Here is a 6,036-nt window from a genome sequence, read left to right as displayed (position 1 = left end):
AAATGTCTCCCACTGCTTTTTTTCCAATTCCTCATGCACTTCATGTTCCAGCCAAAATAAATCACTAAGATTTTCCTGAACATATACAGTCTTCACACCTCAGTGACTTTCTTTCCACTGTTCAAGTGATACAGTTTCATCAATCCCAAATGAAAACCATCTGTCAAGGTGTAGCTAAGAGGCCAAGTCTGCCATGAAGTCATAGCAGATTGCTGAATGCGACATTAATTTATCCTTCATCTAAATTTCCACATTACCCAGTGACTTTTCCTCTTGGCACTCATTACATTACAATATGCATGAATTTATTCCTGCAGCTATCATACAAATTAAAGTATATCTCAAGCAGTATCACATTTTGATTTATATTTTTTCTCTTTATCATTGTAAATTCTATTCAGTGAGTATTAATTGAAAGAATAATTGTCTCTGACAGAGAAAGCATATTTTGAGCAAACTTCCTAGGGAAAGCTCACTTGTTTTTTTTCTTTACTGAATGTAAAAATTAAACTCTTACATACCCTAAGTCTTTATGCTTTGGTCTCCAAATAGATAAACAGTTATTAGATACAATTTCATTGCCAAATATAAAGCATCATTTCTTTTTATGACCTTATTAAAAGAACATTTAGTGTGATACATTCCCAGTGTCTTAAGTACTGGCAACACTGTACTTAGTCAGTGCAATAGTTTGATCATTCAGATATTTGTGAACAAGGAATCTCTACCGTTTAATTTGTATATTCTTTTCCTATGGAGGAAGCACAATACAAAAATGAGAAATAGAATACTTTCCCAAAATCGGTGATTAGCTACCTTTTCCAAACTCTGTTGTCCAATTTCTTCCACAAATATTTCTTTTGAAACACGTGTAGGATTATCATAATACAATTACTTTCTCATTAACTTTAATCATTTGCAAATGCATAGGGAAGAGTATGTAAATAGAACAGAAGTTTGGAAATTCATTTGACTAGGTAGTTTGGTTGATGCATGATAAAATTATTATCTAACATAAACAAACACATGATAGTGGTACATAAAAGTATACCCTAAAACAATGGAAGTGTAAGCCCAGAAATAAATTCCAATGCCTGTATGTGTAAAATCTTTAGCGCAGTGCATTAAATTATTTACAAAATAACACTACAATGAATATTTCCCAATAGGAAAGGGTAAAGGTGTTACCCTGTGCTGAGAAAGAAACTTTGATATAGAATATTGGTGGGTGAGTTAATAATTTCTATTTTGGAGGATTACATGCATATTTACATTCTCTTAGGTTGATGAGAAACTAATTAGTCTCATTTTGCTAATAAAGTTAGTCGAGATTTTCAGAAATTTAATTATTCACTCAAGAACTCATTAAGTTTCAATCCAAGCAAGTTTGGATCTTTTAACTATGATTGCAGGTAAGTATCATTAGCAATATCCCAACACATCTCTATGGTTCCATTGATTTGCAAAACTATGAAGTACAGTAAATTTAAAAAAATGAAAAGTAAGCCTAATAAAATTAGAAAATGCTGTACCAGTGTTCATAATTAGTCTTTTAAGTGCATTCAAAACAAACAGAAAGATGCATTTCCCAGCAGGCCTGTCTTTCAGGGAAATGAGCCAAATCAAATCAGGTGATCCATATGTGGATGATACAGTCTGCTTTACTTTTACAAGCTTAGTTCAGATGCTTGTGTGGGTGTGTGTGTATGTATGTATTTTTCTATACTCAAAGCTTTACAAATTCAGTAATTTCTATAATTCAGCGTCCCACCCAATACCATTCTATCAGCCTACCTTTGCATATTTCAGGAAAAAAAAATGTACTAAATCCTGGATAAGCATTCTTTTGTGATTTTTAGAATGGACAGAAATACTTTAGCAAGAAGTCATACAAGAAATTCTATGTATAAAATGGCAAAATGAGGATAAATGCTTGTACTCATTGCTTAGCAACAACCGAAAAAATGCCCAGGAAATAATTGTTAACCATTACAGGAAGGTAAAATTTAGAGCAAACAAAATGTTTCATTGGTGAGGCTTCTAAAAGAAATAATGCTATATTTTTGAGCTTGTATACTATATAGTGATTACTTTTTCCTCTTTTCTTAGTTCAAACCCTGTTCATTTGTACTGATGATGATTCATTTTTCAACACATTTTTTCAACAACTAATAAGAAACTGTGCTTATCCTAAAAATACTATCATCTTATGTAAGTATTGAGACTAAGACTCAAACTACAACATATACTCAGAAATAGCACTGAGGAAGTCACCTCTATCATACCCTCCAAGGCTTAGGGTCCATTGTGGAAGAAGTGGTAGAAGAAGTGTAAGAGCCAAACGCAGGGCAGGACACAAAACGGCCTTGATATTCATGACCTCACAATGGCTGACACTACCTACACAAGATCTGCATAACAGGGAATAAAAATGATGACACCAAAACAAAAGGGAAACTGGAAAGAAGGGTGAATTTGATAGAGGCAAAAGGTGGTGGGAGGGAATTATCATGCTTAATATTTTATACACATGGAAATTGTCTATAAAATGATTTTACATAAAGAAATGGAGAAATGATCATAAATTTTCTGAATCAAAATTAATCAGTTATAGCTAGTTCTGAAGAGAAAAGTTATAAAATATTTTACTTTATGTCATGTATTTTTTATTTCTAAAAACATATGGAACACTTCATGAATTTGTGTGTCATTCTTGCACAAGGTCATGCTAATCTTCTTTGTATAGTTCCAATTTTAGTATATTTGCTGAAGAAGCAAGCACTATTTTCTTAAATATATAAGGCATGATACTTGTTTGTTTGCCTGCTTTACATAGGTGGGCATATAATAGAGGAATGTACATATATTGAGTTCAAATGAGCAAATATTACCTCTAAAAAACAAAATAATAATTAATCTTTTAGTCAAATTAACATTACCATACTCTGATTAAGTATCAGAACAACATTCCAATGAATATTCAAAGGAATCTGATATCATAAATCTGTTGTCTTTGGGGATAATTTTCACACAGCTAAGTCAAAAGAAATCTATATTATGTAGTAACATTTTGGCTTAAATATGAAGGCATGAAAATTTTATAATTTTTAAAATTCATAAGAGGTAGAATACCTTTATATATTATATATATGGAGATTTAACACTTTCAAAAGCTAAATAAATCTATAAGTCAGCTTCTGAAATTAACATTTAACATAATTTTACATACCCAAAGAATAGAAAAAGTGGGTTAAACTACCATGATCTAATGAAAAAAGGAGACAAGTCTCATGGAAAAGAGAGGGAATGGCATGCCAGGGCCACTTGCCACTGCAAACAATTTCCAAGTGTATGTTCCATTATGTGCATCTGGATTTACAAATAAGCATCTTTAATGGCTGAGCCAAAAAGAAATTTTTTAATCTCTTAACATACACAAACTTTTATGACACAATCTTTAACTATCCAAACCTTAACCAATTCCACAATTCTGTCTGTGGTACTTTGGTAAACTTGTTCAGTAATGACATAAGTTAAATCTAAAGTATTAAGACTGATTGTTGGAGGGATTGAGGAATTACATCTTAAATCAAAACATCATTTTGTTTAGAATTTTATTTTATTGTTTACCATACAGTAAATAATTTTGAAGTGTGTGACAAATAAATACTGTTTAATGTTCCAAGTGTGGTCTATTTGCCTTATAAGATAGGAAAAAAGAGTAAATAATTCCTCTGTGAGATTTATTTTTTGAGGTGGGGTTTTAGATATAATAACTTTAGGAGAGAATTAAATATTAATGAGTCAAATTTAACCTTAACATTTAGTTTAAAGGTTGACAAGTAGAGGAACCTAGTTAAATTGGTTGGGTCCTCTAAATTTAGTCTTTCATGACCATTATTATGACCAGATTAACATCAATGAGTTAAAGTGAAGTTTACAACCTGAATACCATAGCAACTTGCTACCAGCCAAAGCCATACTTAGTTTAATGTAAGCCCTAGGCTAATAGTCATTTTTATCTCAAGAAGCCTGTGATCTGACTAAGTGCTTTGTCTTTAACCTTCTGTTTAAGCTTACTCAAATCTTCATTTACATTCTTTCCTCATACCTTCATCTACATACTTTTACTTTACAATCTATGTAACCACTTTGTAACAATCTTTTTCATCAAACATTTAATTTCCAATATATAAAGTTTTCTCTCCAAGTTATCTTCTTTAGTCAGTTCATCTCATAACTACAAACAAAAACTTTAATTGTCCTAACCATAAGACTTTTAATATGGCCATTTTATTTCTTCCAAAAGCCTTTTGAAATAACATTTTTTTAAAGAAAGGGTACAACAGATTTGACTTATACTATTTACTCAAAATAAAGATAGATTTTGGAATTTTGTTTCTTATAAGTTTCCTGAGACACATTAAAAAAAAACATGAAAGCAGATTTGAATATTATTAGAAATTTTAGAATTTTTTTTTACAAGTTTAGTATTAAGTAACTTATAAATTTAAATATAAATCTTGAGGATATTGTCTGTCAGTAGCTCCATAAAAGCAGAGAAAGATAAAGTAAACATAAAACAGTTACAAACTTATTATTTTGTTCACAGCCACTTGGCATTCACTAAGAAAAAGCCATTTTTTTCTTCCTAAATTCCAAGGAGAGTTTTGAACTTCCCTCAGGGCTACAAGGCTGCTTTCTTTCTTTTTTCTTTCTTTTTTTTTTTTAAGTAGGGTCTCTCTCTAGCCCAGGCTGACCTGGAATTCACTATGGAGTCTCAGGTTGGCCTCGAACTCACAGCAATCCTCCTACCTCTGCCTCCCAAGTGCTGGGATTAAAGGCATGCATTCTGATCCTGCCATTTTACAACTCTTTAAAAGTAGAAGAATATTGTTTTTTGTTTTTTGGGTTTTTTTTTTTTGCCTGTGACCCTAATTACTTTTAGTGTTCTTTCTGGGGGACACTCAACAGTAAAAATTGGCTATGCCATTTCATACAGTGAGCTTGGTGGAGAACATTCCCCCAATGAAATGGCACTGTTAAGAACAGAAATCATTCTGCAGCCTTAGGTCTGTGAACCCCATACATACTCATACACACACATTCATTTTCAATGTACTTTTCATATAGACTCTAGATGACCATTTCCCCTTCACCCATTCATTCATTCATTCATTCATTCATCTATTCAGAAGTTAAGCAATTCCATTTTAAATTTCTATTCTATTTCCAACTCCAGAGACTAAAATCAAATGTTGTTACCAGGTAGGGGTTCAGGAGAGGCTGAGGGAGCTGGAGGAGCCAGAGGAGCTATTGTGTTGAGGTGGCTACAAGGATCTGGTGAGAAAAGCAGGTAGAGCAGAGAGAAGGCAGGGCACATAGATTGAAAAATAGGGGATTTCGGACCATTTGCTTTTGCATTGGCAGAAGTTTTTTTAAATCAGTGAGAATTTGGAAATCAAAAGTACCTTTCTCAGGCCATTTGGACCCATTGTCCAGCTTATGTTGTGGCCAAGGAGAGTTGCAGAAAAAGATATAATGTCATCAAGAGTTGTAAAGGCTTTAAGTTCTTAAGGAGACAGGGAAAGGGAAAAACAAGGGTGAGAGAAAAATAAACCAGAGCTTAAGCTGGGTTTACACAGAACATCAATATGACCCCCTGGCCCATTAAGGTGAATGGGGCCTGCACCTACCACCTGGGCAGAGGACAGATTGAAATTCTTGCTTTTTAGCCTGTGAGTGGGCAAGGAGGGAGACTGTGCTCCTGATGGCAAAAGCAACTGGCAATAGAATATGAGGCCTCAGGAAGGAAAGGGAGGAAGGTAGTGTCCCAAGATGGTACAAGCAAACCATAAGGCACCCCTTAGAGTAAGGTAGACCAGAGAGCAAGAGACCTGAGATGTCAAGAGTGCACCTTTCTCTAGACCTGTGGTTGGGGCCCAATAGAAGACAAAGGGTGTAGCCTGGTGTACCAGCATGGTTTTCACAAGGAGGGATTAAACCTGAGAGAAGGCCAACCCAAGAAAGACACTT

At 33.6% G+C, this 6,036-nt stretch overlaps 1 non-coding gene across 1 annotated transcript; it reads right to left on the bottom strand.

Annotated features, from left to right (window-relative positions):
* Positions 1-2,676: 2,676 nt before the first annotated feature.
* On the bottom strand, positions 2,677-2,778 carry LOC123456850. Its single transcript, XR_006634725.1, has one exon. It is a non-coding gene; the product is annotated as a U6 spliceosomal RNA (small nuclear RNA).
* Positions 2,779-6,036: the final 3,258 nt, after the last annotated feature.

The sequence above is a fragment of the Jaculus jaculus genome, chromosome X (genome assembly GCF_020740685.1).
Source record: "Jaculus jaculus isolate mJacJac1 chromosome X, mJacJac1.mat.Y.cur, whole genome shotgun sequence".
In the NCBI taxonomy this organism is placed as follows: Eukaryota; Metazoa; Chordata; class Mammalia; order Rodentia; family Dipodidae; genus Jaculus; species Jaculus jaculus.
The sequence above is the reverse complement of the archived record's forward strand: the minus strand, read 5'-3'. Positions and strand labels throughout refer to the sequence as shown.